General features: G+C 44.0%; 1 protein-coding gene across 1 annotated transcript in view; it reads right to left on the minus strand.

Moving 5' to 3' along the window:
- Positions 1–22,795, minus strand: part of SLX9 (SLX9 ribosome biogenesis factor) — a 170,041-nt gene that overhangs the window by 142,824 nt on the left and 4,422 nt on the right. The gene's annotated exons all lie outside the window — the stretch shown is intronic.

The following is a 22,795-nucleotide window of genomic DNA, read 5'->3' on the forward strand; positions in this document are numbered from 1 at the left end:
TTGTAAAACACGACCCAAAATGGACTTAAAAAACTAATACTACAATCTAAAACCTTTATCTACATCAATTCTCTGGCCAGTCCAACTGGAATGCTCTTCTGCTGACTACGAAATAACAGTTTAAAAGTAAGTAACAGAATTTACAGGGCCCAATGCTCCAAAATATATCCTGTGCAGGAGAGGTAGAAAGACACCACTAACTCAAAAAGTTAAATGCATTCCAGTAGGTTACACCCTCATACAAGGTCTTTTGATTAGTAGGTCGTGTTGCCCCAGCCGTGTGCATTCCTGTCTATGCTGATAAGCTTCAAAACACTCTCCGGGCATCGTGACAGCACACACAATCTATGATTATGCTGCAGACCACCAAGCTATGACAGTCAGCAAATATATAGATTAATTCAGAAAACCGCAGGATGAGCGTATGCCCCCACCATTCTATACATCGTCACACGCTCAGCTTCCTTTGCCAACTGAGGGTCTTTGAGAAGGTGCTTACATGCAGCTGACTTGGTGCAGATTTTAGTGCAGATTTGCAGCCGATTTCATTTTTTCTTTTAAACAGAATTGTATTAATTTTTTTTAACAAAATATAATGCAGAGAACATTACGAAGAATATAAATTGTATGATATAGATAACGAAATGTCACAATTAGACGGGACGACCGTTGTCTAAACGCCTGCATGAAAGCTGACATCACCGCTAAGGTCATTGGCGATCGTGCAGTGGGTTTAGACAGGCAGAGATCACCGCTAGATGTGAAGCTCTGAGTGGGGAGCGTTTACACCCAACGACAAGTCCGCAATCCAGCAATGGTTTTTATGCTGCCTGAAAGTCAGTGGTAACGAGTAGTAAACAATTTTTTGGCATTTACACTGGATGATCGCTTACATTGTTTCGCTTGAATGAAGCAGAAAACACAACGAACAGGAGATCTGATCATAAAACAATAAGTTACAGATAATCTAACTGCAGTGTTATAGCCCAAAAATATAATTAAAAAAAAAAAAGTTCACCACTGAATGGCCGCTGTTTGAATGATGATCTCATCGCTGAGCTTTTATGCTGCATAAACGATGAGCTCATCGCTCACATTGTTCAGTTTAAACAGCGGCTGTTCAGTAGTGAACCGCCGCTGTGTATCTCAATGGGGAGGGGTGGGGGAGTGAGAGGAGGAAATCTCCTGCAGTGCCCCGCCCCCCAGCCAATCCATGAGCGAGACAGGGCCCGGTGTTCTTACTGTAGATTACTGACTGCTCTGAGGGGGCCTCTCCAGCATGTCACATACCGCAGTACTGGCTCTAGCCAGCAGATGGCGCCATTGTATGATGGCAGAAAGAGAAAGCCCCCTAGAAAACCCTGAATCTAAAATTGGATTGCAAAGGGTTAAACATGTTTTCTGGATGCTCGATTTTTGTCTTTTCCTTCCCCTCAAGATTCACACCAGAATTTTCTATATTTTAGGATTGCAGTAATTGTAAAAATACGCTTAATATTGTATCTGTTTCATGTATTATACTCATTGTAAACATAATATATTGTAACGGCATTTGTTTTTCTTTGTGGAATAGGTTATTAAAATGAGTTAAATAAAAAAAATAATTTCTGTTCTCTGCTTTTTTTTTTTTTTTTTTTTTTTATGTATGGCTAAACGACTGGACCAATCTGCACCAAATTTGTCATGTAGCCTTTAGGATCTACTGATCAACAGATTTGCAAAAACTTGGAATATAAAAAGCAAATATTAAAAGGGGTTGTCCAGTTACTGGACAACCTCGCTTCAACAGTGCAATATGTATTAAATATTAAACTTTAGTATACTTACCCCTCTGTGGGTGCCGGTACCAAGCGCTGCAGCCATCCACTGATTTCAAATGACATCATCTGTCACAGCAATCACTGGGACCACAGTGGGGGACCACAGTAATGGATCCTAGTGGCTGTGCAGGGGTAATAGCTTACTTTACGGATTTTAATAAAGGCGGTCCTATTGAAGCAGGGCTGTCCAGTAACCGGACAACCCCTTTAATTAAAATCTCTTTGAGATCTCCCATTCTCCATGCTGGGTCTGTTCACACGCTACAGTCAGTCTGTATACAGAAGGCCTAAGACATCTGCAGCCACAGTCCTCAGCGGTGCAAGAAAGCAATGTGCAAGACGGAAAGATAGAAGCTTGAAAGAATATCTTGAATAGATCTATTTACAAGTAAGCATATGAGACCAGCTCACCGCTAATGTTTAATGCGCCAGCCCCCTGCTATTACATCTCTCTGGTGCTTGTAGTGTTCTCAAGAATCCCGAACGCCCTAGTGATGCTGCAAGACAGCTCTAATAGGAAGGCTCCTGCACATTAGAGAACGCTGCCAAAGGTGCATTTACACCCAACGATTATCCTTCAGAAAATCATTCAAAAACGAGCAAAACCATAATCATTCAGTTTAATTGCAGGCAACGACTGACTGAAGAACAAAAATCGAGAAGTTGTCACTAGCCTTTCAGTTTCAGCGCCGGCTCGTTCACTTGTCACGGCTCATTTAGTGTGAAAAATAGGAATGTGAAACACGGAACGACAAGTGAGCGAGAGCTGCATGATTCTAAGTGAGAATAGTGCAGTCCAAACCGCAGGCTCGAGCGCGGACAAGCCAGTGATGTCACCCGCTCGTCAAGTAAAAAGGGACATCAGCACGTGTTGCTTACCTCCCTGGCTTGCACCTCAGGAGCAGAGACAAGAGACCCATGAGAGCTGTATGGCGCTTGCACTAATACACATACTCCCAACCTTTTATATACACTTCCCATATCAATTATAGTGTTACGGTAGCTAAAGGAGATGAGGCATATATCACTTAGGAAACATTTGCCTGAGCAAGTTTGGAAAGGCCGTGCATCGTTTGGATTAAATAAGCCCCTCTAAACTCCCTATACGTTTTCTTCATGCAGGGGCCAATATTTCTTCAGTACTATAAGTTACAGTGTGTTTGGACTATTAACTAGGTGCTGCTTCAAACTTGCATTTCTCTATAAATGAAAAACGGATGAATAGTTTTTTGGTTTTTTTTCATGGTTAAACACTGTTGAAGGAATTTTCCATGCAAAAACTGCTGACGACTACCCTCAGGATAGATCATCAATGGTTAAAGCACCAGGATCCCGTAGTTTGGTATCCCCAGTGATGAGCTTATCGCCAGGCCCGCTGTTAGTGCAAAAGGATTGGGACTGCAAGGGCTATAGTCAGTTTCACTGCCATTGAAATCAATGGAAGCTGAAGTGGCTGTTACACTTTCGTATCTGACCCAGGTATCAAAGGCGGACGCGTTATAACCGGCCTCAGCTCCCATTGATTTCAATGGGAGTGAAGCCGACTATGTGCGGCCCGCTCGCGACCCCCTAGGACCGTGTGCGGCCCGCTCGCGACCCCCTAGGACCGTGTGCGGCCCGCTCGCGACCCCCTAGGACCGTGTGCGGCCCAGCCTCGAACCCCTAGGACCGTGTGCGGCCCAGCCTCGAACCCCTAGGACCGTGTGCGGCCCAGCCTCGAACCCCTAGGACCGTGTGCGGCCCAGCCTCGAACCCCTAGGACCGTGTGCGGCCCAGCCTCGAACCCCTAGGACCGTGTGCGGCCCAGCCTCGAACCCCTAGGACCGTGTGCGGCCCAGCCTCGAACCCCTAGGACCGTGTGCGGCCCAGCCTCGAACCCCTAGGACCGTGTGCGGCCCAGCCTCGAACCCCTAGGACCGTGTGCGGCCCAGCCTCGAACCCCTAGGACCGTGTGCGGCCCAGCCTCGAACCCCTATGACCATGTTCGGCCTAGCCTCGAACCCCTATGACCATGTGCGGCCCTGCTTCACTGACAATAGGCCTGGCAATCAGATTATCACCAGGGATCCAGAGCAGCAGGTACCCAGCAATTATTGATGATCTATCCTGAGGATAGGTCATTAGTAGTTTTTGTCTGGCCAACTTCTTTAAGATATTAACAGAAGAGAATGAAATAAGGACAACCATTTGCGGATTCTGTTTAAAGTTTTATTTTCAATTACAGGAACCTTACAGTTTTATATTTCGGTCATCTAAATTCTAAATGCAAAAACAAATCAAAAACTTTAAGAAAAGACTTCTCTAATTGCTCATAGTATGACTTCTAAAGCAACATACCAGCGAGACTCTGAATCATGAAATTCTCATTAGACACTCGTCTACTAAACTGTACATTTTAGATTTGTTCATTTGTGTGGGAGAAAGGCTAATCTGATGATGTACCCAATGGTACAATGACGAATAGGAACTATACATTGCACAAACACGTCTTCAGGAAGGTCAAGAACAAAGAGGAACTAGAACTCAAAATAGGAAGAAAAAAAAAACACCCAAAGGGCTAAATAAGTAATTTCAGATCTTCCAGCAGTGACCAAGTCAACTAATTTGGAATTCCCCCCCCCCCCCCCCCAACCCAAATTGCTCATCATGAGTAAAGCCAGTCATATATATGAAAAACTACAAAATCATTGTTTCCGTTTTGTGGTATATAGTGCTTCAGACTTGGAAAAAAAAAAAATTTACTTACGCTTACGGGCTCACGTGTTTTACAGCGTTTTATAACTGTGAAGTCAACCGTGGCCCTGCGTACTGCTTCGTATAGCAGCAAAATTGTACTGCGCATGACCGTGCACCTCACACATGCTGTCATGTGCAGTACACTTTTTTAAAAAATATTTCCCGCGTGGTTGCTTAGCGATTATGCGTAAACCCAGTGCTCATACGCAATATAATTGCGAATGGGACCTGTGTGCATACACGCGCCCAGAGAGAACAATGGGTTCTATTTGGTGTATATACACGGCAAAATAGAACATGTTGCGCTCGCATATCACGCAATTCTGACACGATCAAGTGATCGGAACTGCACAAGGCAATGTTATTAATTGCCTGCGAGTTACCGCATATCACACAGGCATATAGAGGCTGCGTAATATGTAGAGATGAGCGAACGTACTCGGTAAGGGCGATTTCGCAATCGAGCACCGCGATTTTCGAGTACTGCACTGCTGGGGTGAAAAGTACTTGGTTGCGCTGTGGGTGAGCGGGGGGTTGCAGCGGGGAGTGGGGGGGGGGGGAGAGGGAGAGAGAGAGGGCTCCCCCCTGTTCCCCGCTGCTACCCCCGCCCCACAGCGCACCCGAGTACTTTTCACCCAAGTAGTGAAGTACTCGAAAATTGCGGTGCTCGATTGCGAAATCGCCCTTACCGAGTACGTTCGCTCATCTCTAGTAATATGCTTTAAACATATGGTCGTGTGAGCCAGACCCTAATCTGTGACAGGCAAAGGCTTATGAAGAAAAAGCAGCATGAAGTGTGGATGATCATCTGGGCAGCATGGCCATGCATCCGGGGCAGGTCCTTGATCTCAGCCAGATATGCAAAAAATTAGAGTTGTGCAGTAATTAGATGAATGGTCTTGCCACCCATTACCCTAAAAGTGGTTCCACCCTTGGCCTATAAAAAGACTGTCAGAGGCTCCTTGTGTGTAGTGACCTCTTCTTCTGCTTGTGTAGATCTTGTTGACCACTAGACGCCTCTACGACGTAGAGAAGAGATTTCGAAGAAGAGCGTTTTAGAGGAGGTGAATTATTGGAATGTGAGAAGTTGGATGGTCGTATAGACTAATTGCCCGCTACTTGGGCCGTTCTGACCAGACTGTTAAGGAGATGTTGAAACCAGTGGATGCATGAGGGCAAGCACAAAAGGCAACTGGGCTCAGGATGCCCTTGACGGACCACTAGTAGAATCCGATTGTCTTCCGTGACAGATGCAGGTTTAGTTTGGGCACGGACGACAGCTCTGTAAATGTCTGGAGACCTAGGGGTGAGCGCCTCAATCCTATCTTTACTCTGAAGCCCCGACTGCTGGTGTGATGGTCTGGGGGGCATTGCATACATCAGCTGGTCACACCTAGTAGTACAAGGGACAATGACAGCTCAGCGATATCTTGGGGACATCCTGTAGCCACATCGCAGGGCTTCCAAAAGGCATTTTCCAGCAGGATAATGCTCGGCCGCACACACAAGGGTGTCACAGGAATGTCTCCACAACATTGGCACAATTCCGTAACTGCCCGTTCGCAGATTTATCACCAACAGAGCATGTATGGGACCACCTGGGATGCCAACTTCAAGAGCACACAAGACTATAGACTGCTATGAATATAATCTTTGGAGCAGGTACAGATTTTAAGGGGCAGATCAGGTCACTCCTGGGAAAAATATAATGTAGTGATTAACGAGGACTTCAAAATAACTCAGACTCATAAGACTTGCCCAGCCCTGCTTTATAGCCAATTCAGAACAAAATATTAGAATCCTTCTGGTGTACAGGACATATGAGGAGTCATTAGAGGACATGCTTAAATGGAAAGCTGCAATACTTGTTGTCTGATGGTGCCATGGGCAAAATACATACATAATCAATTCCATATTGATTTGTCCTGTTAAATGACAACAAGAAAAAAAAAATATGTATTTAAAAACCCAGCACTGGGACCGAGAACAAAGCTAAATGGTACAGAGTGTCAGGATACGGCAGCCTGAGAAGCTCCAGGGAAAACTGATCATTACACAGATGCAGGCGTAATAATACCAGTTGGTAAAGTGACCCCAGAGCAAGCTTAGAGAATGCATAGTTAGAAATAGAAGGGTCCTGTTGGCCTGTGTTGAACTGTAAGATTACACGGTCCTTTACATGTAAATATACTTTAGTGCAGTCGGGGATTTAAAAAGTTGGAAATTGTGGGTTTTTAATTGTATCATTTTTAATAAAATAAATGGTGGTAGACTCCTCATGACATGCTCCTCCAATAAAAACAGTGCAGTGATGTAGTCAGATACATTGCGGCAAAACGACAATGTTCTGTTGACATGAGAACACAATACTTTCCTACTGTAAAACAAGCCAATAAATTATAGGAAGTTCTAAAAATACAGAAAATGTAGTGAGGACTCAGCAAGACCTATTTATGATCAGTCTACAAGTGCAGTAGACTCTCCAGTGAAGCTCTAGTCTTCTCATCTCACCCAACCATCCTCAACAGTGGCCAAAATCTAATATAAAAAAAGCCTACCGGCTTTTTCTTGCACCACACTTTGACCCCTTTGCGTGACCTTTGGAAGACGATTTTGGTGTCATTAGATTTGTGGCATCCTCACCGCTGCCGTAAAATCATGAAATGCGAGCTTGTTACATTGAGTGACCCGTCAGGGAAGGTCAAAGTTCCTATGTTAAGGCCCCCAGTCCACGGCCATGGCGGAATATCGCTATCGATATTCCGCCGCAGGGTAGGAGGTGGGAGAGCGGACAGGTCTCAGGCATGAGCCTATCTTACAGACAGGCTCACCGCGGAGAATCGTGGCAACCGCAGAATGCTGCGATTTAAATCCCGCAAGCGGAGAATCGCTATAATTCTCTGCTCATGGACGCAGGTGTTGTGATATCGCTATCGATATTCCGTCACGGGGCAGGAGAGCTGATAGGTTTCCACCCTGGACAGTGAAGAGTTCATGCCGAATCCTCGGCTCGACAGTTCTTAAAACACTTACAACCATTCTTCCAAACATTTTAGGTTTACGTAGCGAACAGCAGGTCAATTTAGTAATAGAATCTAGTCAATCTGTCCGCGGACAGACTCCATTGGCACCAATGTGGGCCGTCCGACCCGGAGCCCAAACGCAATAAAAATTGTGTATGGGCAGCGGAAACCATTGTCATCACTTTGCTACGGCGTGGGAAATGCAAACATTGAAGACATTGAATTTGGACTGAGCTTCGAGTCAGAGGCTGGCTGTGACTGGGAACTCAAGGATACAATTTGATATAAGAGTGAACTCCTCTGAGCCCTGATGTAAATTTTTTATTCGGTTTTCGAATGATCTTACAGACAGGCTCACCGCGGAGAATCGCGGAAATCACAGCATGCTACAATTTAAATCCCGCGAGCGGGGAATCGCTATGATTCTCAGCTCGTGGATGCCGGCGCTGCGCTTTCCACAGCAACGTGATGGAAAGCTTCACAGAGCATGATCGCCCACATCATCGCCCATGGACAAGCAACCCATGTCTAGCGGCGCTGTTGTGCTTCAGCCAACAGTGCTGCTAGGAAGAGTCAAGCGTTGCTGAGCGACGTTCATATCAAGCGCTTACTAGTTGGACTGGAAGACCGAGCCGTGGACGGCGAACAGTTCAAGCCACATCCTCGGCTCGACAGTTCTTAAAACACTTACAACTAGAGATGAGCAAGTATACTCGCTAAGGCACATTACTCGAGCGAGTAGTGCCTTAGCCGATTATCTCCCCGCTCGTCTCTAAAGAGTCGGGGGTGACAGGTGAGTTGCGGCGGGGAGCGGGGGAGAGAGAGGGAGAGAGAGAGATCTCCCCGCTCTCCCCTGCTGCTCCCCGCACCCCGCCGGCCCCCGAATCTTTTTTTTTTTGATTGAAAGTATTTTTTATTTAACTTTTCATCTTTTACATATCTTTATAACATTTTTATATATATAACTGTTTCCCCTATCCCCCCCCCCCCACCCCCCTTGAGGTCTCTCTCTCAACAATCAGTCCTTTAAGTGACAGGTCTCTGTATGTCTTCAGTCCTCTGTCATGAACGGTAGTAACAGTTTCTGGAATCAACGTTTATTCTTCAATCTTCATGTTGTTTGTCTTCCTTTGTTTTCTTTTATTGCCGTCTTATTAGCGCATGGGTGGTTGTTCTTGCTGCTTACAAGGGGCAGCTATATACCTTTGCCCGTTGTCTGATCTCTCTCTCTCCCCTCCATCCTAGCTTATCCTGCCCTCTCAATCCTTTCTGGTTTATTTCTCAACGTACCAATCTTGTAAGTGGCTCTATTTTATTTAATAAACTTTATATATGACAAATACTTGCTTTACTGTGTCTTATTTACTTCTACTCCTCTCCCGGGTCGGGTCCCCAACCCGTTGGTACCAATCCACACGGCTCACCCCCTACATATTGGTTCCGCCATTCCTTGTCTGGCTCTGGGCGTGTATCCATCTCAGCCATATGTCATAATATTTTTGGCTGGTCTTGCGTTTAGTATATATACTTTTTTCCCCATGGTAAAATTTGGTTTACCTTGTTCTTGAATTCCCCTAGCGTGGGCGGTTCTTCATCTAGCCAGTGCTGGGCTATTGTCTTTCTAGCTATATACAAAAGTCTGGATACCGCCAGTTTTTCATTATCATCTAACGCCAGATCATGCGTATATCCTAGAATGCATACGTATGGTGTAAAGTCCATACTTATGCCAAATGCTGCATTTATTGTATCTCGTATTTCCGCCCAGTATCTGTGCAGTTTCGGGCATCTCCATAGCATGTGGATTAGGTCCGCCGTGTGGGTTTTGCACCTTACACATATCGGAGAGGTTCTTATGCCTATGTTATGCAGGAAAGCCGGAGTACGGTACACTCTATGTATTAGGAATATTTGTGATATTCTGTGTGCTTTGCTTAGAGATAGTTTGGGTGTCATTTGTAGGATCTCCTCCCAGTGCGACTCCTCAATGGGCCCTATGTCTGCCTCCCATTTTGCTTTTGTTGGTATCGGGTTGTGTGCATTGATCGTGTCTTGTATATAAGAATATAATCTAGATATTTTCCCGGTTGTGGTGGTAGCATTCCCTATTATATCCGCCACTGTGTTTGCTGATACTGTTATCTCTGCAGTGTTTTTTTCCGCTTGTATAGCATGCATAAGCTGTAGGTATTTGTAAAAGTCACTGTTAGGAATGTCGTAGTTCTGTCTTAATTGTTCGAGGGTTTTCAGCTCTCCCCCCTCCAGTATCTGACCCATCCGTCTGACTCCCCTGTTTTTCCATCCCTGGAAGCCTTGTAGCTTGCTAATTTCTGGTAAGTGCGGGTTATTCCATATGGGGGTGTGCTGTGTGCAGCCTGTTATGACGAGCATATTTCTGGTCCTCCACCATACTCTATGTATTAGTAGTAGTGTGGGGGCGTTCTGGCCATCCCTTTTAAACTCTCCACGTTCCAGAGTTTCAAACAAATGCGACCCGTCAAAGAAGCCTTTAAGGATTCTGAAGCTGGCATCCTGTGTCTCCTCCGTCTCCCATCCCCTGAGGTGTTGCAGCTGAGATGCCATGAAATACAAAAACGGGTTGGGGAGAGCCAGTCCGCCCTTTTCCTTGGGATTATATAACAGTTCCAATTTGATCCTAGGCGTCTTCCCCCCCCCCCCCCCCCCATATGAGTTCCTTAAATAGTCCCCTGGCTTTATGAAAAAATTTTTGTGTTATCCAGTGGGGGGCATTATGTGTTAGATATAGCAGTTGCAGCATCCATATCATTTTTATGAGATTCGCTCTTCCTATAATTGGCATAGGCAGTTTGCGCCATATGTGGAGTTTTTGTTTCCATTTTTCCATGAGCGGTTCTAGATTTATTTTTACGTACTCGCTAACTTTTCTGGTGATTTTGACTCCTAGATATTTAATTGTTGGTGTACATTTCAGGGTTATTTCTCTGTTAGTAATTTGCATCTCAGGGTTATCTATTGGTAGTATTTCCGATTGATTCCAGTTGATGGAAAGTCCCGAGAAAGTTCCAAATTCTTTAATTATTTGCATGGTGGTTTATAGGGACCCCTCACCATCTCCTAGGAACAGCAGCATGTCATCTGCGTACAGGGCAATTTTTTCCTCTGTTTTCCCTTTGAAACCCCGTTATTCCCTGGTGTGTTATTTTACACGCTAGGGGCTCTATTGCTAGTGCAAACAAGAGAGGTGATAGTGGGCACCCCTGTCTTGTCCCTCTGTATAATGGAAATGTCTCTGAGGACCCCCCGTTAATGAGCACATCCGCCTCCACTCCGGTATATAGGAGTTTTACCCGTCTCACAAATATTGGGCCACATCCCATTTTTTCTAATACTTTCCATAAATATTGCCACTCGACGCTATCAAACGCCTTAGCTGCGTCTAATGAACACAGGATTCTATCTCCGGCGTTGTCTACTGGTATTTGTAAGTTTAGGAATACTCTGCGGATATTTGTTGCTGTTGATCTTGCTGGTATGAACCCGCTCTGATCCGGGTGCACCAGAGCGGGGGCCACTCTAGATAGCCGATTAGCTAGGACTTTAGCTATTATTTTAACGTCTGCGTTCAGCAGCGATATCGGCCTGTACGAGTCCATCAACAGGGGGTCCTTCTCTGGTTTTAATATAATTGTTATCTTTTCCTTTCTCATTGTTTATGGTAGTTCCCCTTTCTGTTCTGCCTCGTCCATTGTCTCTAACAGATGTGGCAATAGGATATCTGCATACTGTTTGTAGAATTCTATTGGGAACCCATCCTCCCCTGGGGCCTTGTTGCTTTGCATATCTTTCACTGCCTCCTGTAATTCCTCCAGATCTATTGGTGCATCTAAGAATTCTCTCTGTTCTTCCGTCAGCCTCCGTGTTGCTATCCCCACCAGGTATTCCTCAATTTGTTCTGTCGTTTTGTCCAATCTTGAGGAGTACAGGGAGGAGTAGTATTCCCTTGCAGTCTCTCTTATGGATGCTGTGTCCCTAACAGTCTCGCCTTGTGCATCTTTTAATTCAATAATATATGTGGGGCTAGTTTGTGCTCGTGCTATAACTGCCAGCATGTGTCCCGTTCTTTCTCCTCCTTCATAGTATGCCTGCTTCCTGAACCCATTTTTGGTGGCAGCTGCTTCTAGCGTATACTTATTAAGGGCCTCTTGGGCCTTTTTCCATGAGTTAAGTGTTATTATAGTGTTCTCTTTTATGTGATTTTCTTCCGTTTCCTTCAGTTTTTCCTGTAGTTTCTGCCCTCTTTCTCTATGTCTAGAGATGAGCGAACGTACTCGGATAAGCACTACTCGTCCGAGTAATGTGCTTTATCCGAGTATCTCTCCGCTCGTCCTGAAAGATTCGGGGCGCTCCGCTGCTGACAGGTGAGTCGCAGCGGGGAGCAGGGGAGAGCGGGCGGGAGAGGAGAGAAAGATCTTACCTCCGTTCCTCCCCGCTCTCCCCTGCAGCTCCCCGCTCCGCAGGACGAGCAGAGAGGTACTCGGATAAAGCACATTACTCGGACGAGTAGTGCTTTACCGAGTACGTTCGCTCATCTCTATCCATGTCCCTTTTTTGCCTGAGTGATTTGTTGTATATATACCCCCCTCATATATGCTTTCATGGCCTCCCAGCTGACTGCCACACTTGTAGTGCCTTTATTTAGTTCAAAATATTCCGCTAGGGTTGTTTTCCTGTTTTCTTTGTTTAATAAGTTTAGCCAATGCGGGTTTAATTGCCACCTCCTCTGGGTGTAGTTACTGGCGTTGCTGTGTTGTAGATCTAGGCGTAGTATGCAATGGTCAGAAATAACTCTCGGCAAATATTCTATTGCAGTTATGTCGCTGTATATCTTAGTGTTCCCTATTGCTAGGTCTATTCTGGATAAGGATTGATGCGTGGTCGAGTAGCATGAGTATTGTTTGTTTGTAGGGTGTCGTGTTCGCCATATGTCTATTAGTGATATTTCATTTAATAATCGACCCAGTGATGTCAGGTTCCTTTCCTCACTTATATTTTCTGTCCTTAATCTGTCTTGTGCAGGGTTAATTACCGCGTTAAAGTCGCCTATTATTAGGATTGGGGTGTCCGGAATATCCGTCATAAACCCTACTATTTGCCGCATTACTGTATTGTTATATGGGGGCGGGATGTACACTGAAGCTAAGATACATGTGTAATTGTAGATTCTACAGTGTAAACATATGAATCGGCCTTCTGGGTCAATTCTTCGCGCCAGGCATTTGAACGGTATGTTTTTATGCACCACTATGCTGACCCCTCTGGAGTATCTTGTGTGTGTAGAATGGAAGCTTTGTCCCATTCCCCCCACCTTGAGTGTATCTGTGGTTTCTTTTGTCAAAGGTGTCTCCTGCAGGCATGTAATAGCCGGGCCCTGTTCCTTGATTACCTGTAATATTGCCGAGCGTTTTGTCTGGTCACTCGCATCGCACATTCCATGAAATAATCCTGACCTTTCTACTCATTTTCCTTACTCTTTACCTTTCTCAGGGTTTCTATTTTCTGTAAGTTGTTGTCCTCTTTTATTTTTATGAGTGAGTCGCACTGGGAGGGTCCAGATCTCTGTATCAGCGTCGCACCTGCACCACTCCCTGCATATGTACATACAGTTTTACCCATTCTCCGTCTCAACCACCAGTCTTTACATTTATCTTCCTTTACCTTATATATTTCCATTATTTCCAGTATTCTTATCTTCTGCACATTTATGCTAGCATTCTTTCCCCTTACCCCACCCCCCTTGCACCATGTTTCTACCGCATAACCTTACCTCCTCTACCTGTAAATTATTTAACATTTCCCCAACATACGAGAGAGAGACCAAACAACAGACATCCCCAACATTTAACTCACTGATCCGTTGCCTTCCACTCGGATCAGGGTACCAGTCCTTCATTCTCCCGAACGATGTGTCCTGTCGTCCCAGGAGCTCCTCTCAGAAGTTTTGGGTCCCTTTAATTAAGCATTTCTTTGGATGTTGTCCCTTCATGGTGACTTGCGAGGTGATCTTCCTTTCCGGATTTCCATTTCGTTATGATCTATCCAGGTGACGGCTTCTTTTGGGTTTTCAAAGAAGTGTGTTGCACCCAGCGCCGCCACCCTCAATTTGGCGGGGTATAGCATTGCGTATGGCACTTGCAGGTTTCGCAGCCGTCTTTTTATTTCTATGAATGTTGCGCATTTCTTTTGTATTTCCGTAGAAAAATCTGGAAAAAAAAGAGACTTTAGCGCCATTAAATTGGATTTCACCCTTCTCGCGGGCTTTTTGGAGTATGGTGTCTCGATCGATCTCTGTAGTGCAATAATTTTAATAATCATTGGTCTAGCGGGAGCCCCCGGGTGGAGGGGTCGTCTAGGGACACGATGAGCTCTTTCGATTGCGAACATCGTGGTGAGGGTATTTCTTCCGAATAGTTCTGTCGGCCATGTTTCCATGAATTCTGCTGGGTTTCTTCCTTCTGCTTTTTCTGGGAGGCCCACAATCCGCACGTTATTTCTTCTTGACCTATTTTTTAGGTCGTCTACTTTGTTCTATAGATATTGTATATCATGTAGGTTTTTCTCCACATCTCGTTGTATTGGTTGTATTGCGTCTTCCACGTCGCTTATGCGTTGTTCGGTTTCTGTCAGACGCGCTGATATTTTTTGCACGTCGTGTCGTAGCAGGTTTACATTCGTTTGCATTGCACCTATTTGCGTGTTAAGGTTATTCAGCGATGCATTACATTTGGTGATTTCTCCAAAGATGTCTTTCAGCGTGGGTTCTCTGGTGCCTCTTGCATCTTTTTGTCCTCGATCATTTGTATCAGGGTCACCTGCACTGTTAATAGCATCTCGTGCAGAGCTGTCAGATGTCCTTGCATAATTTGCGCTATTTTGCATGCGGTTGTCAGTAATACTTATATTATTTGTCTTGTACACGGTTACCACATGCTCTTGCGTCTTTTGTGCCTTCTTGTACCGTTTCCAGGTGCGCTTGCAATACGCATGTCGTCCTGTGTGTGATCGTCAGGTTCACTTGTGGTGCTTACGCCATCTTGCAGACAGTAATCATCTGTGTTTGCACTATTTGTATCTGTGCACTTAGGGTTGCTTGTATTAGGCATAACATCTTGCCTTTTATTTTCATATCTTTGTGTAGTGCTGTCTTGTTTGCCTTTGTCTTTGTTAGGGTCTATTGCTTTGTTTGCTTTATCCCTTCTCTCCTCTGCTCTGCTTTCTGGGTATGTGGCTTCTTCCTCCCCTCCTATTCCCGCCATTTTTTGCCCGTTCTGGGTCCCGCTGACAGGATATTATACAGGTTATTTCCGGAGCTGCTCTGAGTTGCGGCCGTCTACATCGCCGGTCAGGCTCCGCCCCCGGCCCCCAAATCTTTAGAGACGAGCGGGGAGATACTCGGCTAAGGCACTACTCGCTCGAGTAATGTTGCTTAGTGAGTATACTTGCTCATCTCTACTTACAACCATTGTTCCAAAAATGTTATGTCCGTGCAGCGAACAGCAGCTCAATCTAGTGATACACAAAGCCAGGATTTGTAAATCTGCCACAATCTGGAGATTCATGTAGTCCTTGGCCAGCATGACATAGCATTGACCAATTTTCAGATTCCATTGCACAGAGACTACTTGTCATCACACATGGTGAAATCACACCACACCTACTTCCCTTTTTTTTTTTACATTTTTTGCTTTAGTCATTGTGGCATGTTACGTGAAGATTTTCCTTAGTATGTAAATGACATCTGTCAATCTAATGTGACCACTGAAAAATATGAGCTGCAGAGCATGTGAATAATTAATGAATGGTTTTGCCCCATTAACCTAATGTAATTTATCGCCCTGATTCCAAATCACAGAAGCTTGACTTTTCACAGAGGCAATTGACCTTCAAACATTGATTGATTTCTTTAAAAAAAAAGAGGGTATCACATTCAGAATAAGGATTCTATTTCTATCATTTAGATCCACCACCGTACAAACTAAGAGTATTCTGCAAGCTATAAAGGAAAGGCAAAGATCAAGTAACGGCTTTCCTGTAGTTACAGCACAAGCTTCCCTCGCAGCTTCTGGGTATTTTGAAGCCAAAGAACAATTCAGCACTTTAAGACGAACGAGAAAAGCATATAGAAAGCAATGAAAATCAGGGAGGTAACTGACTATACTATGGCTGATACCGTGCGGTGTCCAGTTATAAGCAGGGTCTGGTCCAGGAAAGGCATGGATCTTAAGAGGACAGCAATGAATACAACACTTTTACAGCTTGCATGGCAACCATTTATCAGCTTCCATATGAAGCGGCTGCCTCGGCTAAGAAAATTTCTCTTTAATGCGAGTCTTACATGAACGGATTTCAATTGCAGAATCCACAATCGGCATCCAAGAAAGCGCGGGTATTGAAAGGCATGAACTTTTGCTTTTTCCTTCACACTCACAAAAATTGTGTATGCCAGGAGCGGAAGAGGGGAAAAAAATGAATCGCAGCCAGCTCTATTTTTCTGTGGATGGACTCCATTGGCACCAATGGGGGCCGTCCGACCCTGAGCCCAAACGCAATAAAAATTCCGTATGAGCAGCGGATACCATTGTTATTGCTTAGCAACGGCGTGGGCAATACAAACATTGGAAACATTGAATTTGGACGCTGAGCTTCGAGTCAGAGGCGGGCTGTGACTGGGAACTCAAGGATACAATTTCATATTAGTGCACCCCTCTGAGCGCTGTTGTAAATTTTTAATTATGACTTTTTGATCAATTCTTATTGCATTTTTCCTTTGAGACAGAATAACCAAAAAAAGCTCATTTCTGGCGTTTTGCATTACTTTGATAGATTGGACTATTAGACGCAGTAATACTAAACATGACTTTGTTTTAGGATTTTGATTTTTTTTTATTTAGTCTAACCAATGACCTGTAAAAACACAGTTCATTAATTACAATTTACTGCTGGATGATCCGCAGTATTAATGCCATGTGGAAACATACCCTATATGTTACATAAACCTACCCTTATAGCGTTCAATCAGCACGCGGTGTGTAACAGTGATTAGGAAATAGTTGCGCAATCACTTTGTTATTCTTTTTATTAAGCAAGGTTAATGGCGAGCCGACTGGATTAATTGTACAGGCAGATTTCCAAAAAATACAACGGCAATTGGATTACATTATTCTCCATAATTAAGAAACCTTACATGGCAGGAAAAAAATGGGTGTCATATTTGAATTCAGCACACTAAAGTTACTATAAGCCGCCTATCTGCTTATTTGTTACAAAAATTGTGTTGCACAGTGTTATCATTCAGTGTAAATGCCGGCAGCGACTGATCGACAAACCATAATTGGTTCGTTGTTCAGTCTCGTTAAGCATTAAAAAAAAAAATAATTAATTAAAAAAAAAAAAAAAATCAAATGGCGCACGGCATGTACATACAGGCAGTCATTCACCTGTGAACAACTGCCTGTTTACTGTGAATAGAGGCAGATGGAGCGATCTCCAGCCCACTCTGCTTCTACGCACTGAGCGATCCTCACGGCTATGCGATAGCACAGGATCGATTATTGCTGGGAGCAACAATTATCCCGTGTAAAAAAGGCCCCTTAGTGGCCGGTGTGTAAACTGCATTCATTCTTATAGATATAGATTTCGACAGCCAAAATAAAAACCCTGCATGACAAAAATTGTTAAAAGAAAAAAAAAAAATTTAATTTACACAAAAGGTTTTTTTTTCTTCCATCAGTTGATCATAAGCCCATAATCACACATTCTTACCAACTAACATTCCTAAATTCAGTTCACACACTTCTTACACATGTGAAATAGTTAGCTACAAGCCGAGTTCGCTCAGGCTACATTAAGATGTCTCTAGAATTATGATATTTTCCAGCTCCTCGCTTTTCCTCATGTTATAGTTCAATAAGCGTGACCGACTATAAAATACCACTGCGCCTCTTACTGTAACAGAGGGCAAATTACACAAAGAGAGAAAGACAACCGCGCATATTAGGAGATAATTCAGCATTGCCAAGAGGAGGTTTAAAGTAGCTTTAATAGAATTACGGAGTGGTAGCACATAACGCAAGGAGCCGATGCTGAAGTCACAAGTTACTCTAGACCCAGGTTAATGGAAAAAGACCCAAGACAGCAGGCAGAACAATGGATTCAGCGTTCGTGCGAAAAATGAGAAATGACACTTCTTGCAGCACAGGGAAAGATACAGATCTCCGCTTCCCTCTCCCCGAGGAGCGGAGCAATCTCAGATATCTGTATTGTGTACACAGAGAACAAGTAACAGAACCTTACTGCCCTGCGACTCCCAGGAGAGGAAAGCATATCCCAATCACCAGGCTACCAACCCATATTGAATTATAGCAATAAAGTAGATTTTAACGGCCAAGTTCTTTCTAGCGCTGGTCGAATTTCTTGATTACATGCCTTTATTTCCACTTCTACATACTCAACAAAAGATGCACATCGCAAAAATTTTGTGTGTAAATGTAGCCAATCGTATGTTAAACAGAACCTTCCTATTCCTTAAACTAATGGCCCATTTACACGTAACTGTCATCACTCAAAAAAATACATTTGAGTGATAATTGTGCAGTGTAAATGCAAAATCCCTCACTATTCGTTCACTTGTCATCAAATCACTGACCTTTAGTCAGCGAAATAACTAACGAGGAACGCTGGCCTCTCGTTCCGTGTAAATTTTCCTCGCTTCACATAGGTGGTGAAGCGCTGAGTGGGAAGCCAGCAAGAGGCCGGCGATCCAGCTCCGAAGTGGTCAGTGTAAACGCTCTAAATGAGCGCCCACGACCTCAGCGCTTGTGCAGTCCTTTACCCGGCTCTTGTCCCATGTAAAATGGGCATAATTTCACTGCCTAGAAGGGTAATTCGAAAAAACTAATCACTTCCAATGCCTTCTCTCTTTCTAATGAGTTCATGTGACTCCAAAATTTTGGCTCCAAAGTTATCCCGCACCGTATGCAAATCAGCAGCGAATCTCACCGATTCATTCTGCCGAGCTAATGAATGGTCCTTTTACACGGGCCGAGAACCTCACGATTCTTGTTTACCGTACGGAATGAGCCGGTGACGTCATCACCAGCTCGTTCGCGCTCTGGCGGCCCGTTTAGACTGCAGGATTCTCGGGGACTTCACATTGAAACCCTGAACCATCAGTGTTTAAACTGCACGATCAGTGCCGAGCCAGCGTTAGTTGTTATGCCGGCTCAAACTGAAAAACGTGCAAGATATGAAACCTCGGCTCACACAATCTCTTAAAGAGATGATAGAAATCAAGTTTATAATAGAAATAACTTCTGCTTTTTAATTTTCCCACAGTATTAGGCTTTGTCAGAAAATAGATACACTTATCTGGCATCAAGGATTACTTCTACCAGGCGTGCCTATTGTGCAGCAGATCTGCAAGATACAGGGGGAAATTTTATCCTCAAGTTGCAGTACACCAGCGGGCCTGGTTACAAATGGCAACTAGACAAGAGATCCTATTGCCATTTGCCGATTCGAGGTCACATTGGCGACCAATTTGGTTGGTGCCCTGGAGCCCTGGAGTTGGTGCCCTGGAGCCCTGATTTTGATGGCACGAAAAGTCATAGATCTTCTCTTTAGGCCTGTTTCGGAGGATGGTATAATTAAATATGCTTCATGTCAATACACAGTGAATTCAAGGAGTACCCAAATAACAGTTTACTATATGAGAGGCTATATACGTACATGTCTGATAGCAAACTTACAAAGATGGTTTTACAATTTAGAGCATAATTACAGTATACCACTAAATAGCTGGCAGAAACTACTTTGCCAGAAATAATGAACAAGTCTTAAGTTTTATTTTCAACTTTTTTTTTTCTTTTAGACAACTCCTTTTACTGGCAGACCATCCAATGTAACTGATAAAAGGGACTCCAATGAGATCTTATCACCAAGAAAACAGGCCAGTAATTTGGCAGACTTAGCTAGCCTAAAAACCAAGTGGCTGTGGGGGCCATGTAAACAGAAGCGGTTTAATCTTTAAGCATGCCTGTATACTGTGAAGGGAGGTAAGCTGGCTGCTCCCCCTCCATTCACAGCTATTGCTACAGTGTAAAAGCACAGAAGCTAGAGTTGCTGGGACGGCTGTTGGGGGCCAATGCCAACGTGTCATACAGTATAAAAAGGGACCTTGAGTACACATCTGCCCAACAACATCAAGCATTAAAAAGCAATGGAAGTCAAAAGGTGTCTATGTAATACTTGAACAAATGGACGCTTCTATTTTACATCCTTTAGGCCTCCGACACAATTTTTTTTTCATTCGTGTGCCAGATATAAAGAAAAGAGGTAGAGCACACTGCTTAAAAAAAAATAATAGTTATTGTCCGCATCATGGACAAGAATAAGGACATACAAATGCATGTCAGTATACGGGCGGACCATATATTGGACAGCACACGGAAAGGTGTTAATGTGGCGTCTGATGCGAGCTGCTCCCGAACACCTCAGTCACAACTCGCACACACGGCAAGTGTGCACCCGGCCTTGTAGGGGCTGATGGGCTGTCTCACTAGTAAATATTACTCTCTTATCTTAGAATATTTTGGGGAGAGGTAATATTCTTAGTTAGAAAAGTCATCGCACTACGTGTGGGAGGTAACGGGTCGCTGTTACGTATTCCAGCCGTCACCGGGAAAGGCAATACTAATGGAGTGCTTAAACGAAACGCTCATCGTTCACATGAATGAAAGTGAATGACTGATTGATGAACGAGACTCGTGCAGTTCGCGATCAATGTTTAGTTTCAGCCAGCATACAAATCAGCGCTGGCTCGTTCACTTGCTGCACAGTTTAACCCCTTAGTGACGGCCTAATAGTGTTTTTACGTTCTGCCATTGCAGGACGTGTTTGGAGGGAGATAGAGCCTCTATCTCCCTCCATACAGCGTGGGCGCTTTTTATTACAGCTGACACCTGCGGTCAATAGCTGCAATCGGCCGCGCTGCCGATCGTGGCTATTAACCCTTTAAATGCCGCTGTCAGGGGGACTAGTATGGCCCCTCCAGCGGTGGGATCGGGGAAGCCGTGCAGGTGTCATGGCAGCCGGGGGCCTTCTAAAAGGCCCAATGGCTGTCATGGCAGACTGCCCATCAAGCCGTCCCCGTGGGGTGGCTTGGAAGGCTGCCTGTCAGAATGCAGTAGGATGTAATGCTCTGGCATTACATTATACTGCAGGAGCGATCAAATCATCGCTGGTTCTGGTGCACGCTGGGGGCTAAAAGAAAGCGTAAAAATAAAAACAATAAAGTTTAACTAATTATTAAAAAAAAAAAAGTAATAAAAGTAAAAAAAAACATTTTGCCATATTTGCAATATAAGAATGTAAATAATTAAGCAAAAATAGGTATTTGGTATTGCTGTGTCCGTAAAAGTCTGATCTATCAAAGTAATGCATTATTTACCGCGTACGGTGAACGTAGTCCGAAAAAAAAAACATAATAAAGAACGCCAGAAATGTGTTTTTGGTCACCCTATCTCCAAGAAAAAAAATGTAATAAAAAGCGATCAAAAAGTCGCTTGTATTCAAAAATGGTACCAACGGAAATGACGGGACGTACCGCACAAAATGGGCCCTCGTATAACTATGTCGACAGAAAAAGAAAAAAGTTATTCTGCGCAGAAAATGGAGACAGAAAATTATTTGAAAAAATTAAATAACTTAAAAAAAAATAAAAATACAAGTAGTACAGCTCAAAAAAAAAAAAAAGAAAGAAAAAAACTATACAAGTTTAGTATCGTAGTAATCGCACTGACCCATAGAATAAAGTTACGTCATTTTTGTTGCAGTTTGTGTGCCGTAGAAACAGGACGCACAGAAAGATGGCGAAATGTAATTTTTTTTCCCATTTATCTCCACTTAGAATTTTTTTTACGTTTTTCAGTACATTATATGGTACAATAAATAGCACCACTGAAAAATACAACTCGTCCCGCAAAAAAACAAGCCCTCAGACAGCGACGTCGATGGATAAATAAAGGGAGTTACGATTTTTTTAAAGGGAGGAAAAAACGAAAATGGAAAAAAGCTCCGTCAATAAGGAATTAAACACTGATTGATCAGTGTTTCATATAGGAATGTAAAAACAAAAGTTTGGTACGGTGTTAGGCAGTAGAGCAAAATGTGATTGTTCCCAGCAAGAGAAACCAAGTAATCCTGTAGATATGATACCTTTTAATAGCTAACAAAAAAACATGATATTCTAGCGAGCTTTCAAACCAACACCGGGCTCTTCCCCAGGCTTAAATGAGATGGATCTGAAGAGGCATGCGTATTTATTAGGGATGAGCGAGCGTACTCGGAAAAGCACTACTCGCTCGAGTAATTTGCTTTATCCGAGTATCGCTGTGCTCGTCCCTGAAGAATTAGGTGCCGGCACGGAGCGGGGAGCTGCAGGGGAGAGCGGGGAGATCTTTCTCTCCCTCTCTACCGCCCGCTCCCCGCTGCGACTCACCTGTCAGCCGCAGCGGCACCCGAATCTTCAGACCCGAGCACAGCGATACTCGGATAAAGCACATTACTCGAGCGAGTAGTGCTTTTCCGAGTACGCTCGCTCATCTCTAGTATTTATACACTCATACTTATGACAAGTCACAGACATGGATGTGATGGGTTTGCACTTAAAAGAATACCACAACAGAAGCAAACTGGACACTGATAAGGGAGTGAAGGTGTTATGGTCTCTGAATTACTGTTGGGGGGTCACCAGGCCAGACTGTTATTTGTGCACAAGTGAATGAATTATTGTGTGTTGTTCAATGATTACCTGAATGATAATCATTCTGTGTAAAAGGACCCTCACAGTGTGTCGTCATATCAGGCTCTACACTTTGAACAGTTCTATTAACGAGTTCCTGTATGCACTGAAAGGAGGAGAACGGCCAGAAGAGTTCCGAGGCGCGTTCCACCTTCAGCGAGCGATTGTCATTCCTGCGTGAAAGCACAGAACTGATTATCTTCTGAACGATGTCAGGCACTTAAGCGCTCAAGAGTCGTCCTGTGTAAAAGAACCCCAACATGCTCAGATTGGTACTGGACCCCTTTAACATTACAAGAATGACCTGTAAACATGCATGTGAACTTTTGGATAGATAAGCATTTTTTTAATCATTCTAAGGTCAGATATCAGTTTCA

The sequence above is a fragment of the Eleutherodactylus coqui genome, chromosome 8, assembly GCF_035609145.1.
Source record: "Eleutherodactylus coqui strain aEleCoq1 chromosome 8, aEleCoq1.hap1, whole genome shotgun sequence".
NCBI lineage: Eukaryota > Metazoa > Chordata > Amphibia > Anura > Eleutherodactylidae > Eleutherodactylus > Eleutherodactylus coqui.